General features: G+C 45.8%; 1 protein-coding gene across 2 annotated transcripts in view; it reads right to left on the bottom strand.

Moving 5' to 3' along the window:
* Positions 1-16,843, bottom strand: part of LOC141060813 (lysozyme C-1-like) — a 108,275-nt gene that overhangs the window by 24,076 nt on the left and 67,356 nt on the right. The window contains exon 2 of one of the 2 annotated variants that reach the window (XM_073557190.1): positions 16,138-16,164. The exons of the other annotated variant lie outside the window; for it this stretch is intronic. The gene's annotated coding sequence lies outside the window, so the exon portion shown is untranslated. The remainder of the gene's footprint in view (positions 1-16,137; positions 16,165-16,843) is intronic. 2 annotated transcript variants of the gene reach the window in all.

The following is a 16,843-nucleotide window of genomic DNA, read 5'->3' as shown; positions in this document are numbered from 1 at the left end:
AGGCTCGCCTGTTCAATTTGTCCGGGCCCGAACGTCTAGCCATGAAGGAGTACATTACTGAGATTCTCCGCAAAGGGCATATTAGGCCTTCTGTTTCACCTGTGGCAGCGGGTTTTTTTTTTGTTAAGAAAAAAGATGGTGGTTTGCGGCCGTGCCTCGACTTTCGGGAATTAAACAAAATTACTGTGAAAAATACATACCGTCTCCCCCTAATTCCTGATCTATGTAACCAACTCACCAGGGCCAAGTGGTTCTCTAAACTGGATTTACGTGGGGCATATAACCTTATAAGAGTCCGTGAAGGGGACGAATGGAAAACAGCATTCCTGACAACTGAAGGGCTGTTCGAAAACTTGGTTATGCCCTTTGGTCTCACCAACGCTCCTGCTGTTTTTCAGAATTGTATTAATGTAATTTTTTCTGATTTAATTGGTCGTTTTGTGGTTATCTATTTGGATGACATTCTGGTGTACTCGGTGGACAGTCAATCTCACTTGCACCATTTGCGGATGGTTCTCATGAGACTGAGGGAGAATCATTTGTATGCCAAGTTGGAAAAATGCTCATTTTTCATGCAAGAAGTATCCTTTCTGGGGTTGATTGTGTCAGGGGAGGGGTTCCGCATGGATCCTAAGAAAGTCCAGGCTGTTACGGAGTGGGTGCCGCCTCATGACTTGAAAGGGTTGCAGCGATTTTTGGGCTTTGCCAACTTTTATAGGAAATTTATTAAGGGCTTCTCGCAGGTGGTAAAGCCTCTAACGGACCTCACTCTCAAGGGAGCTGATGTAAAAAATTGGTCTGTAGCTGCAAAAAACTCTTTCATGACATTAAAAAAGTGCTTTTCTTCAGCCCCTGTATTGGCACAACCCGACCCGTCAAGACATTTTGTCGTGGAGGTTGACGCCTCGGAAGTAGGGGTGGGGGCAGTTTTGTCTCAGGGCCCTCCTACCCTTACTAATCTGAGGCCTTGCGCCTTCTTCTCTAAAAAATTTTCCTCTGCCGAGAGAAATTACAATGTCGGCAATAGAGAGTTGTTGGCGGTAAAGTTGGCTTTTGAAGAATGGAGGCATTTCCTGGAGGGGGCTGTTCATCCCATTACAGTCATCACCGATCACAAAAATTTGGCCTATATCGAGTCTGCCAAGAGATTGACCCCCAGACAGGCTCGGTGGGTGCTTTTTTTTTCTCGATTTCAGTTTACCATCACATTCTGCCCGGGATCTAAAAACATCAAGGCTGATGCCTTATCACGAAGCTTTGATTCAGTGTCCCCTCCAGAACCTCCCTCCTCCATTCTTCAGCCAGGAGTATTGGTGGCCGAAATCTCATCTGAGTTACAGAGAGGGATTTTGGAGGCCCAGGCTCGGGCTCCTGGTGGTAAACCCCCAGGTAAATTGTTTGTACCGGAACGTTTCCGTCTCGGACTTATGCAGGAATTTCACGATTCTGTGTTGAGTGCTCATCCTGGGATTGCAGCTACCCGGGGGGGCAATTGCGAGGGATTTCTGGTGGCCCTCTATGGTAACAGATATTAAAAAGTTTGTGACTGCATGTGGGGTGTGTACTCGTTCTAAAAGTTCTCAGGTCCGGCCGGCCCAGGAATTGGTGCCTTTGCCAATTCCGGATAGACCATGGACACATTTGTCCATGGATTTTATCACAAATCTTCCTCCTTCCAGGGGCAACTCGGTGATATGGGTGGTGGTGGATAGGTTTTCAAAACAAGCTCACTTTGTACCTCTCCCCGCGTTACCATCTGCTGAAACCCTGGCCCGCTTATTTATGCAGCATATAATTAGGTTGCATGGAGTGCCTATGAATGTGGTGTCAGACAGAGGGGTACAGTTTGTAGCCAGGTTCTGGAGGGCCTTTTGCAAAAAGCTGGGGATTTCATTGTCCTTCTCCTCTGCCTACCACCCAGAGTCTAATGGACAGACGGAGCGCACGAACCAATCGTTGGAGCAGATTCTGAGATGCTTGGCCTCTTCCAGGCAGGAGGACTGGTGTGAGGTATTGCCCATGGCAGAGTTTGCATTCAACGGTCGTGTGAGTCAATCTACTGGGAAGTCTCCCTTTCAGGTCAACTATGGGTTTAACCCACATTTTGGAGAGTTTTCCCGCATGGATTCAGGTTGTCCTGGTGCTGAGGATGTGACACAACGTCTTAGAATTCTTTGGAGGGAGGTTCAGAGTAATATTTCCAAGGCACAGGAAAACTATAAGCAGTTTGCTGACAGGAGGAGGGGGCCAGGTCCAGCAATTGCAGTAGGGGAGAAGGTGTGGCTATCCACCCGCAATATCAAGCTTAAGATACCTTCTATAAAGCTGGGCCCCAAGTTTATTGGCCCATACAAAGTTGTGGAGGTTGTTAACCCAGTAGCCTACCGACTGCAGCTGCCCACCTCCTTTAAAATTTCTGATGTCTTCCACAGGTCCCTGTTAAAGCCTGTGGGGACGGTGAGAGAGGATCTCTCATCTAATGCTGCGCCAGTGCTGGTAGAGGTGCAGCTGGAGTATGAAGTAGGGCGCATTGTTGACTCCCGGTGGGTGCGCCGGAGACTCCAGCATCTGATACACTGGAAGGGGTACTCTCTGGAGGCGATCATCGGTCATGGGTTCCGGCCAGTTCGGTGCATGCCGATCATCTGGTGCGGGCTTTCCACGCCAGATAACCAGACAAGCCTGGGGGTCCAGTGGCCCCCCATTAAAAGGGGGGTACTGTCATGGTTTGAACAGCGTTCTTGCCCTGCACTTACAGGGTTAAGTGTTCGTGGCCTCTTTCTGGATCTGGGAGGGGTATTTTTACTCACTCTTTGCCAGGGTTCTCTGTCAGCTATACTGTTGTTCTGGTGTGTCTGACCCCTGGTGTGCGTGTATTCTGAGATGCTTGTTTGCTTCCCGTGTATGACCCGGCTTGTTCCCTCACTCTGTTCTCTGTCTCTCGTTTTGGTACTATTGTCTTCTCCGGTTCTGACCTCCTGGCTTGGCTATCGTTACTCCGTTACAGTTTGTCCCTATTGTACCGTCTATTGCCCGTTCTGGTTTTCTGACTTATTGCTACGTCCTGACTACCCTTTCTTTCTAAACCCTCTGGTACTGTATTGCTAACTTGTGCTTTGACTCTGGCTTCATCTGGTTTCTGTCTCTATCTAGGCCCCTTGGTAACATTGTCCTGTAGTTACCTTTCTAGGAGTTTCCCTTCAGCTCCTAGATCTGTGGAGCTTAGGCCACGCCCCCCAGAAGTCATGTGCTTCAGGTCCTGATACTCTGAAGCACGCATCGTCACCGCTGCTGCCCTGCTCCACAGGTATCTTTGAGCACTGTCTTTGTACTCAGGACACCCGCACTGGCTCAGTGAGCAAGTGCAGTGCAGGGTTCCTGACACCTTCTTTTTCTGGATATTCCTTGAAATACTCGGAGTAATTAATGAATCAGCCGGAAGCGCTCCTTGACAAACTGGAAATCTTTCTCTGCAATGGTGTAACACCATTATTATTATTTATATTATTAGCTTGATATTGTGTAGAATAATGAACACATAATATAGGATAAGATCGTAAAGCTTGTAACCACCATCCTGAGAAGACTGTTGTATAATCTAAATAATAAAAATATTGGAGAAAGAGAAACCAATCACAAACTAAAATGTTTCTATGCACAAAGCATGGGCAACAAACAAGCAGAATTGGAACTACTAACGCAGGAAAAGAAATATGATGTCATTGGAATCGCTGAAACTTGGTGGGACAATACACATGATTGGAATACAAGGCTAGAAGGATACAACTTATTTGCAGGAAACAGACTTGATAAACGAGGAGGAGGTGTCGCATTGTATGTTAGAAATGCGTATATCTGCACAGAGATTGAAGCTTCAGAGACTGGGAGTTCTGTGGAAACTGTTTGGGTAAGAATACAAGGACAGAACAATGGAAAGGACACCATTGTAGGCATTTACTACAGGCCGCCAGTGCAAGCTGAAGATATGGATGAACTCTTCATGCATCAAATGACCAAGTTCTCCAAAAAATATGACATAGTTGTCATGGGAGATTTCAACTATCCAGACATTTGTTGGGAATCTCTCTCAGGCAAAACTAACAGGTCAAGTAAATTCTTATCCTCTCTTGCTGACAACTTTATCTTCCAAAAGGTAGGAGAGAAAACAAGGGGAACTGCTACCTTGGATCTAATCCTTATAAATAGGGAGGAAATGGTTGAGGAGGTAAGAGTGTCTGAAACCCTAGGAGGTAGTGACCATGCTATTTTAGAATTTTGGATAACTAGAGGAGGAAGACCTGTGAAGACATCAAGGTTAGATTTCAGAAAGGCAGATTTTAAGGGACTCAGAAAGAGAAATGGAGGGATCCAATGGCTGGATATCCTTAAGGACAAAAATGTCCAGGAAGGATGGGAAATTTTGAACAATGATATTCTCAAAGCACCATCGTTAACAAATTCAAAAAGAGGGAAAAATAGGAAGCATTAAAGGAAACCAGGATGGATGAACACAGAACTTAAACGCATGCTAAAAAGGAAGAAATGTTTATCAAATGGAAAGAGGGAGACATATCTTAAGAATATAATGCTGTCTGCAGAACCTGCAGGGCATGAATCAGATTATCTAAAGCTGACAATGAATTAAGGCTTGCAAGAGACGTCAAACGCAATAAAAAGGGATTTTGGGTATATGTCAAAAGTAAAAGAAAAGTCAAAGATGCTATAGGATTTTTACAGGATGAAAATGATGAAACGGTAAGAAAGGATGATGAGAAGGCTGAACTTTTACATTCCTATTTTACATCTGTTTTCTCTCAGAAAGGAAATGTAACATCGACTGATCTTCACTCTCTGATTAAGGGATATCTATAAACATAAAGATAGTGAGGAAACACTTAGCTAACCTAAATGAATTAAAGTCTCCAGGTCCAGATGAATTACACCCCAGAGTACTGAAGGAGAGAGCAGAAGAAATTTTTGAACCACTCTCCAAAATCTTTGAAAAGTCTTGGAGAACAGGAGAAGTCCTAGAAGACCGGAGAAGAGCAAATGTTGCTACTATCTTCAAAAAGGGCAAGAAGGTGGACCCAGGCAACTATAGGCCGGTGAGTCTGACTTCTATACCAGGAAAGATCTTTGAACAAATTATTAAACATGTATGTAATTATCTGGATAAGAAGTGATTAAACAGAGTCAGCATGTGTTTGTAACTAATATGTCATGTCAGACTAACTTCATTTCCTTCTATGACAGAAACACTGGGTGGATCAGGGAAATGCTGTAGATATAGGATATCTTGACTTCAGCAAAGTATTTGACAAAGTATCTCACACAATCCTCATAAAAAATGACTAAGTATGGAATGGAAAAGGCAACAGTTAGGTGGATTCATAACTGGCTTAGTGATCGGACCCAAAGAGTGGTCGTAAATGGCTGCACATCCAGTTGGAAGAATGTCTCAAGTGGGGTACCACAGGACTCTGTCCTGGGCCCTGAATTCTTCAACCTCTTTATCAATGATTTAGATGAAGGAATTGAGGGTAAACTGATTAAATTTGCTAATATAATTCCACAAATTAGGCCTAAAGAAAATGGCACTTCCCAAGAAATATGTATACCGAACAGATCAAGGAAGCATATAGCCATAAAATACACATTGCTTTATTAAAGTTCATACAAAAGACACAGACAATTATAAAAAGAGATGGATATTCAATTTAGATACCATACGTACATATGCCTACATGCAGTGTTCAAAAGTACATAAGGGGATACAATCATGTGTGTTCAATACATTTGAAAAGTCATAGTAAAATGCACCTTGTATAAATTGAAGGGGGCACCAAACATGTGACCTGTACAAAATCTACACTGCAGACAGATACCACCAAATTAAATATCACCAGTAAAAAGATGAAAAAACTCTCTGCAAGTTATATGTACCTATTACTAAATTGTATCTGTGCCAATAAATTTAGGATTCCAAACAGAGAGCTTATAATGTAGTACTTGGCAACGGTGCCATGCCAATTTAATCAAATGACACCGGAGGTATATGACAGTGTGTAACAGGGATTAAATGTAACTAGTGCCAAGACACAAAGCATTGAAATATCAGCTTAAGTTCTCACATGACATTAGTCCCCCTATCCCAAATGTGTGGCAACAACCCCTAGGAAGTAAGGTAGCAAGCATATGACCTGTAATATCGGAGTCTCCGTCGCGTGTTTCGCCTTAGCTTAGTCCTGGAGAAGTAAGTGAATGAGGCTACAAGATAAGCATGGACATATATAATGACATAATCACACAGATCTCTTACATGTGTGAAACTGTGATCGCACAGCGCCCAGCGTGTGACGTCATCTTGGAGCGCGTCTCCCGGCCATCCAGCCACTCCCACATCAGACACGTCATGATGAGGAGGCAGCAGGGTCAGGCCAGGAAAGGCGCGTCACCAAGGCAACGCACCACGCTGAAGGATGACGTCGTTGACAGCCAAGCCACTCCTCCGCCTGGCGTGTCAGGGCAGAGAGGCGGTCCCGGCCTATCCAAAGAACATATCCACGCAGAGTGTGCACAGATGGCTACTTTGTTAGGGGAAAGGGGCAACATTCAAAGGAATCAGTATTATTATGTCATTTACACCAATAATAAACACATTGCATGTGCAAATATATAAGGCACATTAGTCACATAACCATGATATATGAGAGATCAGTACTCAGTATATTAAAAGGTCCCACGGCTCATATAATATAGCATGGTGAGGAAACCAACCCCTCCAAGGTTTATATGTGTAATGTACATGATGTAATCCCACAAAAATTAAATGAACTTAATATTATTAAATCGATTGTACCAATAATCAGTGGTCCCTCTTGCATAAACATACTGCGTTTACGTATGCATAGAACACATAGATCGCATAACCATGATATATGAGAGATCAGTGCAACCAAGGGTATCCACCGATCTGTTTGTTCCAAAATCATTTTAATTTCTTAAAATTTATCCCCAGACATCCCTCCATTACATATAGGAGATCGAGCAACCTCCGGGATAAATTAGTTCATAGTTATCATGGTGGCCAAAAACCTGAGAAAATATTCGGGTCAAAGGGTCCTAAATGGGGATTTTTTCCCTGCAGAGAATGCATTGCGTTTCCCAATATGATACAGGCATCTTTCTTCTTGTCCAGTGATGGTTGCAAAACATATAACATCACCCAGCACATCACCTGTAATTCCATTGGTGTAGTGTACTATGCCGTGTGCCCGTGTGAGAAAATTTATGTTGGCATGACCTCTAGACCTCTAAAAACTAGAGTAAGGGAACACTATAGGGATATTAAAAATGCCCTTAAGATTGAGGACAACACTACTCTCAAACCAGTCCTGAGACATTTTAAGTTATTCTATTATAGTAATCCTAAATTGCTCAAGGTCTGTGGTATTGACAAAGTCTATATTGACCAGCGTGGTGGAAATTGGAGGAAAAAACTAGCTCAAATAGAAGTTGAGTGGATATACAGGCTGGAAACAGTACAACCACGCAGCACTCCAATATGGAGACTTATACTGGGCACCTAACCCCAAGTGTAGATGCACCCTCAGAGAAGTCCCAAGGAGGCCACTTGGCAAAATACATTAATAATGCAGATAGACAGTGTCCAAAATCAGGTGAAAAAATCCCCCAAACTTATTTTACTCTGCCCTAGATGTGATGTTTCAACCTGCCATAGGTCTTTTTCAAGCATACTTGTAAAGGACCTTAGGCAAGACCAGATGCTCGAAAAAGACCTATAGCAGGTCGATAGGTTGCATCTATGGCAGAATAAAATACATTTTTGGGATTTTTTCATCTGATTTTAGATGCTGTCTATTTCATTTATGGACAAAAATGTTGTGTCTGTTGTGTTTTTTTTTCAATGGATTGCTGCTGGATCAATTTTAATAGATCTTTACAAGATATGTTAAAGTAGCCTAAACATTCTAGGAGATATCAGCTCCGAAGCTTGCAGAATTATTAAAGCAACTTTGGATTTTGATAAATCCTGTAACTCAGGTTAAGAGCAAGGTAAGGAGTTCTGGGTGTCTGCAATACATGCTAAAATATTCTAATGCAAAAAAATGTAAAAAATAAAGTCACATGTAAAGCTTGTGAAAGTGTTAAATCTTAGCAAAGAAGATATGTCCGAAGAAATTTAAAGTCTGTAATAGAGTTGAGCGACTTTTGTTTTTTTAGGGTCGAGTTTCGTTTCGTGAAACCCGACTTTTCCAAAAGTCGGGTCGAGCAAGATCGGTGGTGTGTCTGATGGCGGGTGGGCCGAACCTGCACTTTCATCTGCAGCTTCCTCTTTGTCACCGTGTAAGATGGAACTGTATATGGGAAGGGTAACCTGAGTTTCATCAGGGTCAGATTCAGGCCGTGTAGCGTGCGAGGGGAATGTAGTGGTCTGGGTCAATGTACCAGCAGATTCATCGAGCAGTGGCTGGGCATCAGTGCACTTGTGTCGCCCCAAGGAGTACGGTCGCCACAGTGGCATTACCTTCCTCCTAGGGAGTGTGATTAGTGATGGGCGAGTCCTAAATTACTCGGAATCGCTTGACTCTAGCGAGTCCAAGCCCGGGACTCGCTACTCGTTGCGAGTCTAGCGAGTCCAATGTTAATGAATGGGGAAGCGAGTCTTAGCGAGTAATGTGCGATTTACAAACAAAGACTGTGTTGGCAAGGATGATTGTGTACTGCCAGAACCAGTGGTCGAGGTCTTATCAGCCATCAAAGATGTTATCTGGTCATGCTCTTCCGGCCTCAAGACACGTTTTTGTTGAGTACTGGGAATTCTAGACAGGAGAAAGGTAGCTCTATCAATCCTCATCTGTCTACCTGTACCAGTGCCTTCTTGGGCACGACTGCTACGGCCACGACCTTGTCCCTTTGCAACCTCTTTTTTGGGAAATTGTGGTTTTTGTGACATTGTTGACAAATGCACAGTCACCGAGATGGAGTTAGGTGGTGCTGTAGGCGTCACTTGCTGGCGGGGTAAGTGTGTGTGCTGACACCTAGCAGTGAAGCTGCACACTAGTCCCTGCACTGTGCACTGCACTGTAAGGCTTGATCCTCCCTGCCTGCCTGCCTACAGTCTACACAGTACTCCTCTGTCCTCCTGGTAGCTCTCAGAAGAGCTGTTTGGGTTTAATATAAGGAATCTTGAAGTTTCCCTACACTAACTGACAATCCCTATGATCTGCTCATGCATCTACCTCACCCTGCTCTATCTCAGATCTCTCAGGAATGTAAAGGAAATGGCGGTGGAAAAGGCTTATATACAGCCTCGCCTCTCATACATGACATAGGCATCACGATGGACAGAAGCCAATCATAGTCCTGCCACAACCAACATTACTGAATATGATTGGCTAACATGCTTGTCCATCTAAAAAAGTTTTCTGACCTAACACGCTAGGCTGTCTCGGAAGCTTTGTAGGAACATAACAGATTCTATATTTGCGAGTCCCGAATCCAGTATACAGGACTCGGGATTCGTAGACTCGCTCAGACTCGCTCACAATCGCTGTGTGTTGACATAGGCTGTCTTGGAAACTTGTAGGAACATAACAGATTCTGTATAAGCGAGTCCCGAATCCAGTATACAGGACTCGGGATTCGTAGAATCGCTCAGACTCGCTCACAATCGCTGTGTGTTGACATAGGCTGTCTTGGAAACTTGTAGGAACATAACAGATTCTGTATAAGCGAGTCCCGAATCCAGTATACAGGACTCGGAATCGTAGACTCGCTCAGACTCGCTCAGACTCGCTCAGACTCGCTGTTGACAGCGATGTGATATAGCGAGTCTAGCGAGTGAGAAAAAAAACTCTGACAAAACTAGGATTGCCATTGACTTGCATTGGACTCGTTACTGTGCGAGTAATCACTGGGAGACTCGCCGAGTAACGAGTCCAGCGAGTCCCTTACTATTCGCCGAGTAACGAGTCCTAGCGAGTAAACTCGCCCATCCCTAAGTGTGATGTCATGCTTGGGAGCAACGAAGGATCTCTCTAGCAGGTTAACTGATTGGGCGGCGTTATTCCCACGAGTCATGACCCTCCAAACAGCGTTCATGAAGGCAAAGTGTTTGTTTTACGTGGGCAGTATGGTTGCAAAGCTGAACCTTAAAGGAATGTCCAGAAGGGCACCACCAGGAGTGGAGCCTACGGTATAATTCGACTCCACCTGGGAAACCTCAACCATGCCAGCTACAGAAAAGATGCACACATTGCAAGCTTAATTCCGTTAACGAACGAGACTCCGTCATACCCCGCGGTCCGAGTCCGGCTTACTAGAGGGACACGTGAGGCTCTAGCACATGAGATTGGCCAATAACTGGTGTGTCATGCCCTTACATGTCCGTGGCTGCATGTGCGCTACACTGAAAAGGCCAGCGTTTGTCGCTTACAGGTGCAGATAACCTGCTGAACAACGTTAGTGATGGGGATCTGTGATTACAAATATTACCCGCGAACGATGATTTCCCAGTAAGTGCAGGTCAACCGCAGTTCCGGAATTAGGTCTAACCGTCATTCCTGAAAAAATGAAAAACTTACATGTGCAAACCACAGGTGCTGTAGCTTGCTTAACAGCTCGCCAGCCGTTCTCAGGCCCAGTATGGATTACATGGATGGATAGCATAGTGTACACATTCAAAATATATGTCTATACATCAGGAGGCAGGCTCAGACGGTGTTAGGCCCAGTATGGATTGCACGTGATTGCACAAAGGTGAGAAAGGGCACCGTATCCCCGGATAACATGTATGGATAGCATAGTGTACACATTCAAAATATATGTCTATACACCAGGAGGCAGGCTCAGACGGTGTCAGGCACAGTATGGATTTGACGGCCCAGACTACACAGCGGAGGAGCAGGGAGAGGTAAAGATTGCAAATGCTGGGGCCCTGCCCAAGCAAGGGGGCCCACTCGTGGGCGTCGGTACTGACACTGGGCCCCTCATAGTACGGCGGTGTGTCTGACGGCGGGTGTGCACCACCACCATCAGAGACACTTGATTGCACTATGAGGGACCCTGTGCCAGTGCCCGCGCCCAAGAGTCGGCCTACCCACCTGTTCTGGGCAACGGCACTCGCACGGTGTCGTGCGCTAGGTGGTGACCCCGGCCATGGGGTGGGGAGGCAGCACAGTTAGGGAGTTTTAGAAAGTGGCATATGTTGATGTTGGACATTCAGCTGATGCAAAAGGCGAAATAGGTCAAGTCCCAGGAAGAGGTGGACCAAAGCAAGCCATTTTTCTGTCACCCTATGTGTTATCAGGGGAAGGTGGGACAAAATCCTTGGAAACCCATGCATGGTTCATTTTAATGAAGGTTAGATCATCCACATTTTGGGTTGACAGACGGGTCCTTTTTTCTGTCAGGATTGATCCAGCTGCACTGAAGACTCTTTCCGATAGCACACTTGCAGCTGGGCAAGCGAGCTCCTGTAAGGCATATTGGGCCAATTCAGGCCAGGTGTCCAGTTTAGCGGCCCAATAGTCAAAGGGGAATGACCTGTGTGGGAGAACATCGATAAGGGAGGAAAAGTAGTTTGTAACCATAGTTGACAACTGCTGTCTCCTGTCACTTTCCATCTATGCAGTATTACCAGTTGTGTGAGCGGTACTTGAAAAATCAGTCCACAACATTGTCATGAAACCCCTGTCTCCAACGTCACTTCTGCTGTGTGCACCATGAACACCTCTGCCAAGCTGCCCCCGTCCAGTACGGCTTGTGTGAGAACCATCACCGCTGCTGTGTGCTGGGAATGCCTCAAGCAACCGATTTACCAGAGTTGCTTGTTTATTAGCCAATATTAGGTCAAGGTTCTCCTGTGGCATGATGTTTTGTAATATGCCTTTATAGCGTGGATCCAGGATGCTGGCCAACCAGTAGTCGTCATCGTTCATCATTTTGGCAATGCGGGGGTCCCTTTTTAGGATCTGCAAGGCAGAATCTGACATGTGGGCCAATGTTCCCGTGTCAATGATGCACTGCGAGTGCTGGTTGGAGGAGCACTTTCTGGCAAATCCACATCCCTCCAGTCACGCACAAACCCTGTACCAGACCTTGCCACGCCAACATTTTCACTTGCCCCACGAGATGCATCCTCCTCCCCTAAGTAATCATCCCCATCATCATCCTCCTCCTCCTCTTCTTCCTCCACCTCATCCAGGAGAGGTCCCTGAGCAGACAATGGCTGAATGTCATCAAGGATTCCCTCCTCGGCAACATTGGCTGCATACGCCTGCTCCTTAAGGTGGTCAAAGTTTGCATGAGCAGACGCATAAGTGGGATGCTCATGCTTAGGATGGCGTCGTCTGCGCTTACCAGCCGTGTGCATTCCTCAAAACACTGAAGGACTTTACAGAGGTCTTTCAGCTTCGACCACTGCACACCTGTCAACTCCATGTCTGCTGTCAAAGTGCCTGGCCGTGTATCATCCCACAAATGCATTATGGCCTGCCTCTGCTCGCACAGCCGCTCAACCATGTGCAGGGTGGAGTTCCACCTTGTTGCAATGTCGATAATGAGGCGGTGGTTGGGAAGGTGGAGCAATCGCTGCAGCTTCTGCATACGAATGTAGTGTACAGGCGACCGGCGGATGTGTGCGCACAGTCTTCGCACCTTCTGGAGCAGGGCTGTTAACTCCGGATAATTTTTGAGGAAGCACTGCACCACCAGGTTCAAGGTGTGAGCCAAGCAAGGTATGTGGCTGAGTTTTGAAAGGGCTATGGCTGCCACAAAATTATGGCCGTTATCACTAACTACCTTGCCTGCCTCAAGATGTACACTGCCCAGCCATGACTCAGTTTGTCGCTGAAAGTACTCGGCCAGCACCTCAGCGGTGTGTCTGTCGCCCAAACACATCATCTGCAACACAGCCTGCTGACGCTTTCCACTAGCTGCTCGATAGGGGGACACCTCGTGTGCAACAGTGGCAGCTGCAGATGGAGTGCTCGTACGAATGCACTCTGTGGACGAGCTTTCGCTTCTGGAGGAGGAGGAGGAGGAGGGTGGAACGCCTACAGCCAACTGTTTCCTATACCGTGGGCTAGGCAGCACTGTCCCACCACCGCTGTCCCCTGTGGACCCTGCATCCACCACATTAACCCAGTGCGCAGTGATGGACACGTAACGGCCCTGGCCATGCCGACTGGACCATGCATCAGTTGTGAGGTGTACCTTTCCACTCACTGACTTCTTGAGTGCATGGACAATGCGGTCTTTCACATGATGGTGGAGGGCTGGGATGGCTTTGCGAGAGAAGAAGTGGCGACTGGGTATGTCATAGCGTGGTACTGCATAGGCCATGAGTTCGCTGAAAGCTGCGCTTTCCACCAACCGATAGGGCATCATCTCAAACGAGATTAGTTTGGCAATGTGGGCGTTCAAACCCAGTGTACGCGGATGAGAGACTGAGTACTTTCTTGACCTACTCATAGTGTCTGGGAGGGTGAGCTGGATTTGAGAGCTGCATATGGTGGAAGTAGCGGTGGACAGGGCGGACTGAGAGAGGGTTGATGATGGTGATGGAGTTGGTGTTCTTTCTTATGGCCTAGATTCAGTATTTCGTTGATATAACAGTGGGATTCCCTGACTGCTGTGGCCTTGCAACGACACCTCAACATTTGCTGCTGTGCTGACCGGTGGGCTTACAGTGGGGGAAACAATGTAGCGTTGCTGACTACCTTCTTTGTGATCAGTTGCACATGTGGTACTTGAGGTTTGGTGTTGTGTCCACGCTTGCAAGTGCATGGTGGTTAAATGTCTAAGCATGCAACTGGTATTCAAATTTTTCAGATTTTTCCCTCAGCTAAAGGTCTTTGTGCACTTCTTACAGATAACCTTGGCCTGATCATGAGGATTTTGTTCAAAAAAGTGCCACACTGCACTCTTCCTACTTTGGCAGACATTTTGCGGCCTAGCACGCTGTGATATTTTGACCCTCTGGACAAGCTGTCCAGCAACTCTTTTGATTTTTGGAACCTGTCTTTGGAGTGCTCCGTGCCTTCCAGATAACAGCTGTTGCGATGTCGATGTCTGCTGTGGATGCTCCTCATCTGAGCTATTGGAAGCAGCACCCTCTTCCCCCAATGGATGCCAATCTGGGTCAACAACTGGGTCATCCATCACCTCCTCTTCAATGTCATGTGCACCTTCCTCTGTGTCACCGTGTATGGTGGTATAGTGTGCGGGAAGGGGCACCTGAGTCTCATCAGGGTCAGAATCTGGCTCTGTACACTGCGAGGACAATGTAGTGCTCTGAGTGAATGTACCAGCAGAATCATCTATCAGTGGCTGTGCATCAGTGCACTCCATGTCAGATTCATCTTGGCCTGGGTAATTCACCATTTCACTTGATAATCCAGGCATGGTATGTGAAAACAGCTCCATGGAGTAATCAGTAGTATGGCCTGCGTCATCCTTCAATCTTGGTTGGGGTGAAGGACACAAGGAAAGGTGTGGTTCATGAACATGAGCCTCCAATGACGACTCAGTGCTTTTACTTTTTACAACTTCAGAAGAGGAGGCGATAGAGCTGGAGGCTGAGTCAGCAATGTAAGCCAAAACTTTTTCCTGCAGCTCTGGCTTTAAAAGCGGTTTGCCAACTCCTAGAAAAGTAAGCCTTCGAGGCCTTGTGGAGCCAGACGATGACGCAGGCTCAACACCTCCTGCATTCGGTCCTATTTTGCTTTTGCCACTACCATCAGATCCACCACCAACACCATCATTACCAGCTGCCAACCCCCGCCCAATTCCACGGCCTCTTCCACCAGCCTTCCTCATTTTTGGTAGAAATGTAGACAAAATCCAACAAATTATATAGTAATGTAAAACAAGGTACAAGGTGTCTACAGGACAGGGGAGATTTTGAATTTCTGCACACACTTGTGGACACTGGACACTTATGGATTGTGTGAGGCCCACTGAATATCAGAGCGCTATGTCACAGGCTCGATGGCACAGGTGTGAAAAAAGTGACTACAGGATCACGGAGATTTTGAATTTCTGCACACACTAGTGGACACTGGACACTTTTGGATTGTGTGAGGCCCACTGAATATCACAGCGCTATGTCACAGGCAGAAATTTGCTAGTGTATCACAAACTACAAGGTGTGTATACAGTGGCCGTGATAACAGCCGTTACACGGTACTGAGAGGAGCGTGCACGTACACGGCTGTCCGGTGTACGTAAAATTGTCAAGCTCCGTGTTTTTTAAGTATACGGACTGACACACGCTGTCTCTCTATAGTTTTGAATGTGATCAAACAGGAAATATATTTAACTGTTTGAAAGCTAGACAAAACTAGAAGGTGCAGGTCTGTAAGAACGGAACATGTCCTCGACTTATTCTCACAGAGTGACACACAGATAGCTTCACTGTGGCTGTGATAACAGCCGTTACACGGTACTGTGTGAGGAGTGTGCACCGCTGTATGGTGTGAAAAAATGCACGCTCAGTACCTCAGCAGGACAAAAAAAAAAAATTGGGATTGCTTTTAAAAAAGCAGTTTGCAGAGCAGTGGGTAAACAGCAATGCAGCCGTCAGGAAGCCTTAGAGGGCAGCCTAACAACCAACACCGCTGATCCACCAAAATATAGCCTCCCCTTGCACTGCACACACAGTGACTGGTGTGTTGTACAGGCAAAATCGCTAGCAGCAGAAGCAGTTTTTTTTTTCTTCTTCCCTGCCTAATGCTCTCTCTACAGAATAAGCAGCAGCAACCTCTCCCTATGCTAAGATCGGCAGAAGTAAGATGGCGGTCGGCGTGCACGCCCTTTTATACCCCCTGTGACGCCCACCAAAGCAAGCCAATCACTTGCATGCCCTTCTGAAAGATGGTGGTGACCCCTGCCTATGTCATCACGTTGCCCACAGTGTCCGTGGATCCTGATTGGCTGAAAAAGAGAGCCAAACAAACTTTTGAAACGCGACTTTGGCGCGTAAGTCGCCGACGTCGTGGCCGACCTCATCCTAGGGTCGGGTTTCGTTTCATGAAACCCGACTTTGCCAAAAGTCGGCGACTTTTGAAATTTTTCGACCCGTTTCGCTCAACTCTAGTCTGTATTACTTACTGTCCGACAGGATTTTCGTGAGTGAACCTATAACGGAAGAAGCTTTGCTTATATGCATGTGGAAGGTGACGTTATCTTGGTGGTTGCATAAAATGACAATATTTGCTCACCCGCTTGTGCCAAGTATTATCACACATGTAGTAATATCTATAAAACAGGTAAATGTTGTATATTCTTTAAAAGCATTGTTATGTAGGATCCGACAAGCCTTTTGCTTCATGCTTAATATTTGCCTTACACTTTTGCTCGGGATTACAATTAGTGATAATATTCAGAACATATTGGGTTTGCAGGTCAATAAAATTATCATATCTTATTACAAATGATATCTCAATCCAACAGGAGCTCAAAATAAAATGTATCTAGAGGGATAAATAGACCTCATTGTGCTCTATGTAAAAGAACAAAAACTCTTTTATGATAATTCAAATAATATCATAGTAATCTAAGAAATGAAACTATCAAAAGAACAAAAAATTGAGGGCAAATATCATCATATTTGTATTCGAAGGCTGGTTTGGTTTGACTACAAAAAGTTTGGAGAGGGTGAGCTATCAAGGCACAACTTGAGAAACAAAGCTATCCAAGACATGATGGCTCCTGTTCTTGCTGCCAATACCAACACTGGAACTGGAAAAAGGCAGCGGGCAAAACACACAATCAGGGTTGCCAACTTTATTTTTTCCTTTTTTCTGGACACTTCTTA

This window comes from Dendrobates tinctorius, unplaced genomic scaffold (assembly GCF_039654945.1).
Source record: "Dendrobates tinctorius isolate UK_male_01 unplaced genomic scaffold, ASM3965494v1 ptg000245l, whole genome shotgun sequence".
NCBI lineage: Eukaryota > Metazoa > Chordata > Amphibia > Anura > Dendrobatidae > Dendrobates > Dendrobates tinctorius.
This window is presented reverse-complemented; position numbering and strand designations above follow the sequence as displayed.